This window comes from Cryptomeria japonica, unplaced genomic scaffold, assembly GCF_030272615.1.
Source record: "Cryptomeria japonica unplaced genomic scaffold, Sugi_1.0 HiC_scaffold_76, whole genome shotgun sequence".
Classification (NCBI taxonomy): domain Eukaryota; kingdom Viridiplantae; phylum Streptophyta; class Pinopsida; order Cupressales; family Cupressaceae; genus Cryptomeria; species Cryptomeria japonica.
Genome location: NW_026728898.1, coordinates 195,001 through 210,000, shown reverse-complemented (window position 1 = coordinate 210,000; position 15,000 = coordinate 195,001). Strand labels below are relative to the sequence as shown.

Below are 15,000 nucleotides of genomic sequence, written 5' to 3'. Positions count from 1 at the left end.
GGGCACCTTGGCTGGGTTTGCCCCGGCTGCGCTCCGAAGCGGGGTTATTGGAGCGCCGCCTCTTTTTTTGTCGGAGCGTTTGGTGGGGTTTCTCGCATTGGCTCTTCCGAGGCCCGGTTGCCACCCTGGCGCGCACGAAGTCGGAAGTAGGGTTAATTGCCCGGGTGCGCACCTTTGCCAGGGTGGGCACCTTACCTGGGCTGCGCACCAGGGCGGGCTCAAGATGGCACGCGCGTTCCGTTTTTTTCACTATCTTTCAAAACGGAAATTTTAAAATCTCCTTTTTTTTTTGCCTTTTCTGGAAATTAGTGAAGGCAGCGCATCAAAGGTGCGCACCTCGCTGCCCACCTTGGTGTGCTCTGAGGTGCGCACCCGGGAGCGCTACGAAGTGTGCTCCAAGGTGCGGCGTGCACGTTGTCGGAGCCCGGTTTGCCCCGGGTGCGCACCTCGCCTGCACCTTGGCCGGGGTGGGCACCTTGGCTGGGTTTGCCCAGGGTGCGCTCCGAAGCGGGGTTACTGGAGCGCCCCCTCTTTTTTTGTCAGAGCGTTTGGTGGGGTTTCTCGCATTGGCTCTTCCCAGGCCCGGTTGTTGGGTGCGCTCCCACCCTGGCGCGCGCGAAGTTGGAAGTTGGGTTAATTGCCCGGGCGCGCACCTTCGCCAGGGTGGGCACCTTGGTGCGCACACCTTGGCTGGGCTGCGCACCAGGGCGGGCTCAAGATGGCACCAGCATTCCCTTTTTCTCACTATCTTTCAAAACGGAAATTTTAAAATCTCGTTTTTTTTTTGCCTTTTATGGAAATTAGTGAAGGCATCGCATCAAAGGTGCGCACCTCGCTGCCCACCTTGGTGTGCTCCGAGGTGCCCACCACGGTGCGCAACGCCGGTGCGAACCCGGGAGCGCCCCGATGTGTGCTCCAAGGTGCGGCGTGCACGAAGTCGGACCCCGGTTTGCCCCGGGTGCGCACCTCGCGTGCACCTTGGTGCGCACACCTTGGCTGGGTTGCGCGGCCTGGTGGGCACCATGGTGCGCACCAAGGAGCGCTCCGAAGTGTGCTCCAAGGTGCGGCGTGCACGAAGTCGGAGCCCGGTTTGCCCCGGGTACGCACCTCGCGTGCACCTTCGCCGGGGTGGGCACCTCGGCTGGGTTGCGCGCCCTGGTGCGCACCAAGGAGCGCTCCGAAGTGTGCTCCAAGGTGCGGCGTGCACGAAGTCGGAGCCCGGTTTGCCCCGGGTGCGCACCTTCGCCGCGGTGCGCACCATGGCGTGCACGAAGTCGGAGCCCGGTTTGCCCCGGGTGCGCACCTCGCGTGCACCTTCGGCGGGGTTGCGCGCCCTGGTGGGCACCATGGTGCGCACCAAGGAGCGCTCCGAAGTGTGCTCCAAGGTGCGGCGTGCACGAAGTCGGAGCCCGGTTTGCCCCGGGTGCGCACCTCGCGTGCACCTTCGGCGGGGTTGCGCGCCCTGGTGGGCACCATGGTGCGCACCAAGGAGCGCTCCGAAGTGTGCTCCAAGGTGCGGCGTGCACGAAGTCGGAGCCCGGTTTGCCCCGGGTGCGCACCTCGCGTGCACCTTCGCCGCGGTGGGCACCATGGCGTGCACGAAGTCGGAGCCCGGTTTGCCCCGGGTGCGCACCTCGCGTGCACCTTCGCCGGGGTGGGCACCTCGGCTGGGTTGCGCGCCCTGGTGCGCACCAAGGAGCGCTCCGAAGTGTGCTCCAAGGTGCGGCGTGCACGAAGTCGGAGCCCGGTTTGCCCCGGGTGCGCACCTCGCGTGCACCTTCGCCAGGGTGGGCACCTCGGTGTGCTCCGAGGTGCGAACCCGAGAGCGCTCCGAGGTGCCCACGAAGTCGAAAGTCGGGTTAATTGCATTGTTTTCCCCGGGTGCGCTCCGAGGTGCGCAACATCGGCGCGCACCAAGGAGGGCTCCGAAGTGTGCTCCAAGGTGCGCACGATGGCGTGCACCTCTGGTGCGCACGATTCGGAGCTCGGTTTGACCGGGGTGCGCACACCTTGGCTGGGTTGCGCACCTTTTGTGCGCTCCAAGGTGCGCACGAAGTCGGAGCTCGGTTTGCCCCGGGTGCGCACCTTCGCCAGGGTGCGCACCTTGATGCGCACGCCTTGGCTGGGCTGCGCACCTTGGTGGGCGCCATGGTGCGCACCTTTCGTGCGCTCCAAGGTGCGCACGAAGTCGGAGCTCGGTTTGCCCCGGGTGCGCACCTTGGTGGGCGCCATGGTGCACTCCGAGGTGCCCAAGATTGGTGCGCACCAAGGAGCGCTCCGAAGTGCGCTCCAAGGTGCGCGCGAAGTCGAAAGTTGGGTTAATTGTCCGGTTTGCCTCGGGTGCGCACCTTGCGTGCACCTTCGCCAGGGTGGGCGCCTTGGTGCGCACACCTTGGCTGGGCTGCGCACACCTTGGCACCCGCGTTTCCTTCATTTTAAATTTTTTTTTTTTACAATCTCTCAAGTGGGAAATTCTATAATCTCAACTTTTTTTGCCTTTTCAGGAAACTTTTGAATGGAGCGCATCATTGGTGCGCTCCGAAGTGTGCTCCAAAGCTCTCTCCAGCTGCGTGCACCTGCCCCGGCCGCGCACCCGGCCCCGCCCAGCTTCGCTCACCTGTCCCGGGCGTCTGGTGCGGAACCTTAGAGTAAGAAACATCACCGTGCACCTTGGCCAACGTGCGCGACTCGACCGAGCGCGCACTGGCCGAGGTGCACACCGATTTCACCTGGGTGCGCGCGCAGCACCTCGGGCGCACCGGGGTGCGCGCACAACGCCCGGGTTGCACCGTGGCCTGTGTGCTCGGGGCGCCTCGGGTGCGCGCTCGGTGTCGCCCCCGCGCGCGCGGTAGTGCGGGCAGCGCACCCCGGCCCGGCCCGGCCCCGACGAGAACGCAAACGGGCAAAAGGTTTATTCAAATAGCATTGCGACGCCCGGCGAAAAACTAAAAAAGGGTGCAACACCGGGACTTCCCGGGAGGTCACCCATCCCAGTACTACTCCGGCCCAAGCGCGCTTAACTGCGGAGTTCTGATGGGATCCGGTGCACTAACGCTGGTATGATCGCACCCGTTATGAGCTTGTCGCAGTGTGTACTTAGCAAACCGCGACCCACGTGCGAATCCACCCCGGCCACCCACCCCCGTCGAGGTGCACACCCTCCCTCGCGAAGTGCGCCCCGTTCGCCAAGTGTGAGCCCTGCCCGGGTGCGCGCACCTTGCTAGGGCGTCGGGTGTGCACCCGGCCCGGCCTACGTGCGTGCACCTGGAGGGGGCGTCGTGTGCGTGCAGTGTCCCGTCTGCAACGCGGTGCCCACACACCACCTCGGGCGCAACGACCTGCGCTCACATGTGGGCCGAGTGCACCTTGGTGCATGTTCGGGGCGCCTCGGGTGCACGCTCGATCTTGCCCCGGTGCACCAAGGCGCTCGGTTTGCCCCGGGTGCGCACTTGGTGCAAGGTGGGCACCCAAAATAGGGATCAAGCACCAAAACACAAGTTTCGGGATGCAAAATGGGACCCAAGGACCACAAATGCGTTCCAAGACCCATGATGGGTCCACGAGAACAAAAATGTGTTCCGAGACTTAATAAACAAATATTGGGTTTTAGGAGAAGAAACATGCTCTGATGCCCAAAACGAGAATCGACCCCGAAAAGGCCACAGGCCAAAAGTGGGATGCGAGACAAAAAAAAATGGGACCCGAGGACCAAAATTGGGTTCCCAGGTCAAAGACAGGGCAACCGGACAAGAAACGACCTCTAAGGCTCGAAATGAGTCCCGACGACTAAAACTTGACAAGAAGCACCCATCAGGCACCCAACTCGACACCCATGGGATGCCGACCCACCCGGGCTTCCACCTAGCACACCTTGGCACCCACCCACCCTCGCACCCAACCTCGCACCCAACTTAGCACCTTTGAACCCACATTGGCACTCACCCTGACCCTGGCACCTTGGAACCCACATTGGCACTCACCTTGACCCTGGCACCCACCTTTGCACTCACCTTGGGACCCACCCTGGCTCCCACCTCGGCACCCACCCAGACACCCACCTTGGTTCCTTGGCACCCACCTTGGATCCTTGGCACCCACCCCGACACCCACCTTGGCACGCAACTTGGCTACTTGCCACCCACCTTGGCTCCTTGACGCCCACCCCGACAACCACCCCGTGACCTACCCTGGCTAGGGTTGGTGCACACCCACCCTGGTGCCCACCTTGGCACCCACCCTATGACCCACCTTGGCACGCACCTTAGTACCCACCCCGTTACCCACCCTAGGACCCACCCCGTGACCCACCTTGGCCAGGGTGGGTGCACCCACCCTGGTGCCCACCTTGGCACCCACCCATCCTAGCACCCAGCCTGTGACCGGGCTTGGAACCCAACCTTGCACCCGCACCCGTCTTGGCCAGTGTGGGTGCGCACCCATCCTGGCACCCACGTTGTGACACACCCTTTAACCCACGCACCCTAGCACCCACGTTGGCACCCACCTTGGAACCCAACCTAGCAACTTGGCACCCACCCCGTGACCCACCTTGGCATCCACCATAGCAGTCGCCGACTTGGCACCCACCTCGGCACCCACCTTGACACTTGTGGACCCACCTTGCCACTCACCCTAGCATCGACCCATCCTAGCACCCACCCTGGCACCTTTGCACCCTAGCACTCACCCATCCTAGCACCTAACCTGTGACCCACCTTGACACTCACCCTCGCACCCACCTTGGAACCCAACCTAGCACCCACCCACCCTGACACCAACCCTAGCACCTACCCACCCTTGCACCCACCCTGTGACCCATCTTGGCACCCACCCATCCTACCACTCAACCTATCACCCACCTTCTCACCCACCTTGGCATCCACCTTAGCACCCACCCACACTGGCACCTTGGCACCCACCTCGGGCAAGGTGGGTGCACACCCACCCTGGCACCCAATTTAGAACCCACCGAGCATGTTACCCACCTTGGCACCCACATTGCAGCCCACCCTAGTACCCACCCTATGACCCACATTGGCATCCACACCCTAGCACCCAGGCACCTCGACACCCGCCTTGACACCCACCCTAGCACTGAACCTGTGACCCACCTTGGAACTCACCCTAGAACCCACCCACCCTGTGAACCACCTTGGCATCCACCTTAGCACCCACCCACCTTGGCACCCACTCTAGCACTCACCCATCCTAACACCCAACTTGTTACCCACCTTGGCACCCGCCCTCGCGTCCACCTTGAAACCCACCCTAGCACCCACCCACGCAGGAGCCCACCTTGGCACCCAACCTAACACCCACGCATCCTGGCACCCAACTTGTGACCCACCTTGGAACCCACCCTAGTACCCACCTTTGAACCCACTATATCACCAACCCACCTTGGCACCCACCCTATGACCCTCTTTGGAATCCACCCTAGCACGCACCCACCCTGGCACCCACCATGGAGCGCACCCTAGCACCCACCCACCTCGGCACGCACCTCAACACCCACCTTGGTGTGCGCACTGCGCCAACCTCTCAAAGACCCTATGTGGTGCGCTCCAAAGTGTACACCTTTGGTGCGCTCCAAGGTGCGCACCTTTGGTGCACACCGAGGTGCACACCAAAGTGTGCACCGAGGTGAGCACCAAAGTGCACTCCAGGGTGCACACCAAGGCGTGCACCTTTGGTGCGGTCAATGCAAACGAATTCGGAAGTTGGGGTCGATGTCCTAATCGCTGCTGCAGACTACACGTATGAGAATCGGACAAATAGCTTTATATAGGGGAGGTGTTGCGTTTGATGGGTCGACTCCCCTGGTTGTGTGCACTGCACCAACTTCAAAGACCCTGTCTTGTTTAAGAAGTCAAAAGTTGGGGTGGATGTCCTAATCATTGCTGCAGTCTACGCATGTATGAGAATCAGACAAATAGCTTATATAGGGGAGGTGTTGCATTCGGTGGGTTGACTCCCCTGGTTGTGCGCACTGCGCCAACCTCAAAGACCCCGCATAGCAGAAGAAGTCGGAAGTCGGATTTTGGTGAGCACCAAGGCGTGCACCTTTGGTGCGGTCAACGCAGACGAATTCAGAAGTTGGGGTGGATGTCCTAATCGTTGTTGCAGGCTACACATGTATGAGAATCAGACAAATAGCTTATATAGGGGAGGTGTTGGGTTTGATGGGTCAACTCCCTTGGTTGTGCGCATTACGCCAACCTCAAAGACCTTGTTTTCGTTAAGAAGTCAAAAGTTGGGGTCAATGTCCTAATGGCTCCTGCAGGCTACACATGTATGAGAATCGGACAAATAGCTTATATAGGGGAGGTGTTGGGTTTGATGGGTCGACTCCCCTGGTTGTGCGCATTACGTCAACCTCAAAGACCTTGTTTTCGTTAAGAAGTCAAAAGTTGGGGTCGATGTCCTAATTGCTCCTGTAGACTACACATGTATGAGAATCAGACAAATAGCTTATATAGGGGAGGTGTTGGGTTTGATGGGTTGACTCCCCTAGTTGTTCGCATTACACCAACCTCAAAGACCTTGTTTTCGTTTAGAAGCCGAAAGTTGGGGTCGATGTCCTAATTGCTCCTGCAGGCTACGCATGTATGAGAATCAGACAAATAGCTTATATAGGGGAGGTGTTGGGTTTGATGGGTCGACTCCCCTGGTTGTGCGCATTGCGCCAACCTCAAAGACCCTGCATTGCGGATGAAGTCGAAAGTCAGAGTTTGGTGTGCTACAAGGTGTGGTCGAAGGTGCTCACCTAGGTGTGCACCTTTGGAGCACAGGAAAAGTGCCCTCCAAAAGTGCGCACCTTTGGAGTGCACAAAAGTGCCCTCCAAAAGTGCGCACCTTTGGAGCGCAGAAAAGTGCCCTCCAAAAAGTGCCCTCCAAAAGTGCGCACCTTTGGAGCGCAGAAAAGTGCCCTCCAAAAAGTGCCCTCCAAAAGTGCGCACCTTTGGAGCGCAGAAAAGTGCCCTCCAAAAAGTGCCCTCCAAAAGTGCGCACCTTTGGAGCGCAGAAAAGTGCCCTCCAAAAAGTGCCCTCCAAAAGTGCGCACCTTTGGAGCGCAGAAAAGTGCCCTCCAAAAAGTGCCCTCCAAAAGTGCGCACCTTTGGAGCGCAGAAAAGTGCCCTCCAAAAAGTGCCCTCCAAAAGTGCGCACCTTTGGAGCGCAGAAAAGTGCCCTCCAAAAAGTGCCCTCCAAAAGTGCGCACCTTTGGAGCGCAGAAAAGTGCCCTCCAAAAAGTGCCCTCCAAAAGTGCGCACCTTTGGAGCGCAGAAAAGTGCCCTCCAAAAAGTGCCCTCCAAAAGTGCGCACCTTTGGAGCGCAGAAAAGTGCCCTCCAAAAAGTGCCCTCCAAAAGTGCGCACCTTTGGAGCGCAGAAAAGTGCCCTCCAAAAAGTGCCCTCCAAAAGTGCGCACCTTTGGAGCGCAGAAAAGTGCCCTCCAAAAGTGCGCACCTTTGGAGCGCACAAAAGTGCCCTCCAAAAGTGCGCACTTTTGGTGCGCACCAAGGCGCTGGTTCGGTCGTTGCAGGCGAGTTCGGAAGTTGGGGTCGATGTCCTGAGCGGAGGTGCAAACTACACAGGTGTCGGAATCGGACAAATAGCTTATATAGGGGAGGTGTATGCTTCGATGGGTCGACTCCCCAGGTTGAGCGCACCGCGCCAACCTCAAAGACCCTACGGTATGGATGAAGTCGGAAGTTGGGTCCGATGACCGATTCGATTAGTAGGTATGCTCATGAGGTCGGAATTTGGGTCCGATGACCTGCCATGTGCAGGAAGGCGAATGTTGACACTGTGCGTTGCAAGGTGCACACCAAGGCGCTGGTGCGGTCTTTTTAGTCGAGTTCGGAAGTTGGGGTCGATGTCCTGATCGGAGGTGCAAGCTACACAGGTGTGGGAATCGGACAAATAGCTTATATAGGGGAGGTGTATGCTTCGTTGGGTCGACTCCCCGGGTTGAGCGCACCGCGCCAACCTCAAAGACCCTACGGTATGGATGAAGTCGGAAGTTGGGTCCGATGACCGATTCGATATGTAGGCATACTCGCGAGGTCGGAATTTGGGTCCGATGACCTGCCACGTGCAGGAAGGCGAATGTTGGCACTGTGCGTTGCAAGGTGCGCACCAAGGCGCTGGTTCGGTCGTTGGAGGCGAGTTCGGAAGTTGGGGTCGATGTCTTGATCGGAGGTGCAAACTACACAGGTGTGGGAATCGGACAAATAGCTTATATAGGGGAGGTGTATGCTTCGTTGGGTCGACTCCCCGGGTTGAGCGCACCGCGCCAACCTCAAAGACCCTACGGTATGGATGAAGTCGGAAGTTGGGTCCGATGACCGATTCGATATGTAGGCATACTCGCGAGGTCGGAATTTGGGTCCGATGACCTGCCATGTGCAGGAAGGCGAATGTTGGGACTGTGCGTCGCAAGGTGCGCACCAAGGCGCTGGTGCCGTCGTTGCAGTCGAGTTCGGAAGTTGGGGTCGATGTCCTGGTCAGAGGTGCAAACTACACAGGTGTGGGAATCGGACAAATAGCTTATATAGGGGAGGTGTATGCTTCGATGGGTCGACTCCCTGGGTTGAGCGCACCGCGCCAACCTCAAAGACCCTACAGTATGGATGAAGTCGGAAGTTGGGTCCGATGACCGATTCGATACGTAGGCATATTGGCGAGGTCTGAATTTGTGTCCGATGACCTGCCATGCGCAGGAAGGCGGAATTTGGGTCCGATGACCGAGTTGATGGCGTGCCATGCGCAGAAAGGCGGAATTTGGGTCCGATGACCGAGTTGATGTTGATGGCCCGCCATGCACAGGAAGGCGGAATTTGGGTCCGATGACCGATTTGAAGGCGTGCCATACGCAAAAAGGCGGAGTTTGGGTCCGATGACCGAGTTGATATTGATGGCCCGCCATGCGCAGGAAGGCGGAATTTGGGTCCGATGACCTGACATACGCATGGAGTCCGACTCGGGGGCCGATGTTCGATTCGATGACTTGCATTGTGGGTAAAGTCGGAAGTTGTGGTCTTTGACCCGATTCGATGACCAGACTTCGGCTGCTTGAGAATCGGACAAATAACTTATATAGGGGAGGTAGTGTTCTCGAGCATCCTCCCCCCGTGCCCGTTTATGTCGATTGATGCTGGTGCTCGACTGGTTGGAGCGCTCGGATGCAAAAATCTTGCACCAGGATTTATCGATTGTGATGGACACGGCAAGTCTCCTGATTGCTATGCAGGAGCTCATCGTGAATCTCTATGCGGCCTTGGTATGGACTCGACCTGCGGAATGGTTCGGCAATGGTAGTCGCTCCAACACGTCCTTGCAATGGCCACAGAGGTGATTCGACTAGAGCTCCAGTCTAGCTTTTGGGTTGCTTGGCGGACTGGTATAGCCGCGATCGAGTTCCGGCCATGAACGTTTTAGATAGCTCTTGGGCTTTCTGGGACGGAAGTCGGAAGTTTGGGCTGTTGTCCGATTTGATGACCATTCTTCGGATGTGTGAGAATCGGACAAATAACTTATATAGGGGACTGTGTTGTCTCACGCAGCCCCCTCCGTGCCCCTCTATCTCGACCGATGTTGGTGCTTGAAAGGGTTGGGATCGCTCGGATTTATAAACGTGCACCACCATTTGTCGAGTGTGAGGGACGCGGCAGGTCTCCTAAATGCTATGCGGGCGCTCTCTGAGAATCTCTATCCGGCCTCGACACAGACTAGTCTTGCTGAATGGTTTGGCACTGGTAGTCGATCCAACACGTCGTTGTTGTGGCCGCCTAGGCGATTCGATTCGAGCCCCCGTCTAGCTTTTGGGTTGCTTGGCGGATTTTGCCCTATCCGCAAGTGAGCTCGGTCCCTAAACGTTCGAGAAACCCGATTGCTATGCGCCGACTCTCTTTCTTGCGAGCCTCCATCTAGCTTTTGGGTCTCTACGGAACGGAAGTCGGAATCTGGGACCGTTGTTTGATTCGACGAGGCAGACTACGGTTGTGCGAGAATCGGACAAATAACTTATATAGGGGAGGTGTTGACTGGAGCATTCTCCCCCGTGCCCCTCTAACTCGACCAATGCTGGCGCTCGAACGGTGGTAGCGCTCGGATTTTCATTGAGCGCCAGCATTGGTCGATTTAGAGGGGCATGCGAGATTCCCGAATGCTATGCGAGGGCTCTAACGGAAATGTCTATTGGTTTCGGTATGGATGCAATTGCGAGTGGTTCGGCAAAGGTAGTCGTTCCGATGCGTCCATGTCGTGGCCAAATCGATAATTCGATTTGAGCCCTCGTATAGCATTTGGGTCTCTCGATGTGATTCCGCATTCCAGTCCCTTTGGGCACTGCTTGAGCCGCATCCCAGGGGGTTCCCTTCCCAATAATCTGCCTCGCAACCCGATTGCTATGCGGTGAGGCTCCTCGGCCGCCTCGGAACTATCTGTGTATCAGACGCATCGCGGGATAAGGGGTTGGCAACGGTAGTCGCCCCAAGCGCGTCCGATGCTTGGACCATTCCGAGGCGGCCCTGAAGCCTCTTCCGTCTAGCCGTTGGGTCCTTCTCGCCGCATCCCTCGCCTCGCACCCCGATTGCTATGCGGTGAGGCTCCTCGGCCGCCTCGGAACTATCTGTGTATCGGACGCGTCGCGGGATAAGGGGTTGTCACTGGTAGTCGCCCCAAGCGCGTCCGATGCTTGGACCATTCCGAGGCGGCCCTGAAGCCTCTTCCGTCTAGCCGTTGGGTCCTTCTCGCCGCATCCCTCGCCTCGCACCCCGATTGCTATGCGGTGAGGCTCCTCGGCCGCCTCGGAACTATCTGTGTATCGGACGCGTCGCGGGATAAGGGGTTGTCATTGGTAGTCGCCCCAAGCGCGTCCGATGCTTGGACCATTCCGAGGCGGCCCTGAAGCCTCTTCCGTCTAGCCGTTGGGTCCTTCTCGCCGCATCCCTCGCCTCGCACCCCGATTGCTATGCGGTGAGGCTCCTCGGCCGCCTCGGAACTATCTGTGTATCGGACGCGTCGCGGGATAAGGGGTTGTCACTGGTAGTCGCCCCAAGCGCGTCCGATGCTTGGACCATTCCGAGGCGGCCCTGAAGCCTCTTCCGTCTAGCCGTTGGGTCCTTCTCGCCGCATCCCTCGCCTCGCACCCCGATTGCTATGCGGTGAGGCTCCTCGGCCGCCTCGGAACTATCTGTGTATCGGACGCGTCGCGGGATAAGGGGTTGTCACTGGTAGTCGCCCCAAGCGCGTTCGATGCTTGGACCATTCCGAGGCGGCCCTGAAGCCTCTTCCGTCTAGCCGTTGGGTCCTTCTCGCCGCATCCCTCGCCTCGCACCCCGATTGCTATGCGGTGAGGCTCCTCGGCCGCCTTGGAACTATCTGTGTATCGGACGCGTCGCGGGATAAGGGGTTGTCACTGGTAGTCGCCCCAAGCGCGTCCGATGCTTGGACCATTCCGAGGCGGACCCGAAGCCTCTTCCGTCTAGCCGTTGGGTCCTTCTCGCCGCATCCTTCGCCTCGCACCCCGATTGCTATGCGGTGAGGCTCCTCGGCCGCCTCGGAACTATCTGTGTATCGGACGCGTCGCGGGATAAGGGGTTGTCACTGGTAGTCGCCCCAAGCGCGTCCGATGCTTGGACCATTCCGAGGCGGACCCGAAGCCTCTTCCGTCTAGCCGTTGGGTCCTTCTCGCCGCATCCCTCGCCTCGCACCCCGATTGCTATGCGGTGAGGCTCCTCGGCCGCCTTGGAACTATCTGTGTATCGGACGCGTCGCGGGATAAGGGGTTGTCACTGGTAGTCGCCCCAAGCGCGTCCGATGCTTGGACCATTCCGAGGCGGACCCGAAGCCTCTTCCGTCTAGCCGTTGGGTCCTTCTCGCCGCATCCCTCGCCTCGCACCCCGATTGCTATGCGGTGAGGCTCCTCGGCCGCCTTGGAACTATCTGTGTATCGGACGCGTCGCGGGATAAGGGGTTGTCACTGGTAGTCGCCCCAAGCGCGTCCGATGCTTGGACCATTCCGAGGCGGACCCGAAGCCTCTTCCGTCTAGCCGTTGGGTCCTTCTCGCCGCATCCCTCGCCTCGCACCCCGATTGCTATGCGGTGAGGCTCCTCGGCCGCCTTGGAACTATCTGTGTATCGGACGCGTCGCGGGATAAGGGGTTGTCACTGGTAGTCGCCCCAAGCGCGTCCGATGCTTGGACCATTCCGAGGCGGCCCCGAAGCCTCTTCCGTGTAGCCGTTGGGTCGTTCTCGCCGCATCCCTCGCCTCGCACCCCGATTGCTATGCGGTGAGGCTCCTCGGCCGCCTTGGAACTATCTGTGTATCGGACGCGTCGTGGGATAAGGGGTTGTCACTGGTAGTCGCCCCAAGCGCGTCCGATGCTTGGACCATTCCGAGGCGGCCCCGAAGCCTCTTCCGTGTAGCCGTTGGGTCCTTCTCGCCGCATCCCTCGCCTCGCACCCCGATTGCTATGCGGTGAGGCTCCTCGGCCGCCTTGGAACTATCTGTGTATCGGACGCGTCGCGGGATAAGGGGTTGTCACTGGTAGTCGCCCCAAGCGCGTCCGATGCTTGGACCATTCCGAGGCGGACCTGAAGCCTCTTCCCTCTAGCCGTTGGGGCTTTCTCGCCGCATCCCTCGCCTCGCACCCTGATTGCTATGCTGTGAGGCTCCTCGGCCGCCTTGGAACTATCTGTGTATCGGACGCATCGCGGGATAAGGGGTTGGCAGTGGTAGTCGCCCCAAGCGCATCCGATGCTTGGACCATTCCGAGGCGGCCCTGCAGCCTCTTCCGTCTAGCCGTTGGGGCCATCTCGCCGCATCCCCCACCTCGCACCACGATTGCTATGCGGTGAGGCTCCTTGGCCGCCTCGGAACTATCTGTGTATCGGACGCATCGCGGGATAAGGGGTTGTCACTGGTAGTCGCCCCAAGCGCGTCCGATGCTTGGACTATTCCGAGGCGGCCCTGCAGCCTCTTCCGTCTAGCCGTTGGGGCCATCTCGCTGCATCCCCCACCTCCTCGGCCGCCTCGGAACTATCTGTGTATCGGACGCATCGCGGGATAAGGGGTTGGCAGTGGTAGTCGCCCCAAGCGCGTCCGATGCTTGGACTATTCCGAGGCAGCCCTGCAGCCTCTTCCGTCTAGCCTTTGGGGCCATCTCGCCGCATCCCTCGCCTCGCACCCCGATTGCTATGCGGTGAGGCTCCTCGGCCGCCTGGGAACTATCTTCGTATCGGACGCATCGCGGGATAAGGGGTTGTCACTGGTAGTCGCCCCAAGCGCGTCCGATGCTTGGACTATTCCGAGGCGGCCCTGTGGCCTCTTCCGTCTAGCCGTTGGGGCCATCTCGCCGCATCCCCCACCTCGCACCCCGATTGCTATGCGGTGAGGCTCTTCGGCCGCCTTGGAACTATCTTCGTATCGGACGCATCGCGGGATAAGGGGTTGTCACTGGTAGTGGCCCCAAGCGCGTCCGATGCTTGGACTATTCCGAGGCGGCCCTGCAGCCTCTTCCGTCTAGCCGTTGGGGCCATCTCGCCGCATCCCCCACCTCGCACCCCGATTGCTATGCGGTGAGGCTCCTCGGCCGCCTTGGAACTATCTTCGTATCGGACGCATCGCGGGATAAGGGGTTGTCACTGGTAGTCGCCCCAAGCGCGTCCGATGCTTGGACTATTCCGACGCGGCCCTGTGGCCTCTTCCGTCTAGCCGTTGGGGCCATCTCGCCGCATCCCCCACCTCGCACCCCGATTGCTATGCGGTGAGGCTCCTCGGCCGCCTTGGAACCATCTTCGTATCGGACGCATCGCGGGATAGGGGGCTGTCACTGGTAGTCGCCCCAAGCGTGTCCGATGCTTGGACCATTCCTAGGCGGCCCTGAAGCCTCTTCCGTCTAGCCGTTGGGGCCTTCCCGCCCCATCCCTCGCCTCGCACCCCCGATTGCTATGCGGTGAGGCTCCTCGGCCGCCTTGGAACCATCTGTGTATCGGACGCATCGCGGGATAAGGGGTTGGCACTGGCAGTCGCCCCAAGCGCGTCCGATGCTTGGACCATTCCGAGGTGGCCCTGAAGCCTCTTCCGTCTAGCCGTTGGGGCCTTCCCGCCCCATCCCTCGCCTCGCACCCCGATTGATATGCGGTGAGGCTCCTCGGCCGCCTTGGAACTATCTGTGTATCGGACGCATCGCGGGATAAGGGGTTGGCACTGGTAGTCGTCCCAATCGCATCCGATGCTTGGACCATTCCGAGGCGGCCCTGCAGCCTCTTCCGTTTAGCCGTCGGGGCCTTCCCGCCGCATCCCTCGCCTCGCATCCCGATTCCTATGCGGTGAGTCTTCTCGGCCGCCGCGGAACTATACCTGTTATTGCTACTGCATCCTTCGGCTGGTAACCTCCTCTGCCGCCTTGGAACGTTCTCTTTGTCGGACGCGTCGCGGGATAAGGGGTTGGCACTGGTAGTCGCCCCAAGCGCGCCCGATGCATAGACCGCTCCGAGTCGACCTTGCTTTCAGCCTCTCACATGCATAGACCTCTCTGAGTCGACCCTGCAGCCTCTCACGTTTAGCCTTTGGAATCTCGCCTCACAACATGATTGCTATCCTTGATGCATCCCTTGCCTCGAGCCCTGATTGCTTTCTTGGCTGCATCCCTCCTCTCCTCACAGCCCGGTTGTCATCACTGCTTCATCCGTCGCTTCATGCATTCTGGCTGCTGGGCCCTTCCCACCGCACACCTCGATTGCTATCTCTTCTGCATCACACACCCCGATTGCTATCTCTGCTACATCCCTCGGCTCTCACTTCTGCATCCTTCGCCTCACACCTCGATTGCTATCAATGCTGCATCCGTAACCTCACACCCCGATTGCTATGCGGGGAGGCTCCTTGGCCGCCTTGGAAATTTCTGTGTGTCGGACGCACCGCGGGATAAGGGGTTGGCACTGGTAGTCGCCCCAAGTGCGCCCGATTCTTAGACCGCTTCGAGGTGACCTCG

At 59.8% G+C, this 15,000-nt stretch overlaps 1 non-coding gene across 1 annotated transcript; it reads right to left on the bottom strand.

The window, feature by feature from the left end:
- Nucleotides 1-2,952: 2,952 nt before the first annotated feature.
- On the bottom strand, nt 2,953-3,071 carry LOC131864081 (5S ribosomal RNA). Its single transcript, XR_009362972.1, has one exon. It is a non-coding gene; the product is annotated as a 5S ribosomal RNA (ribosomal RNA).
- Nucleotides 3,072-15,000: the final 11,929 nt, after the last annotated feature.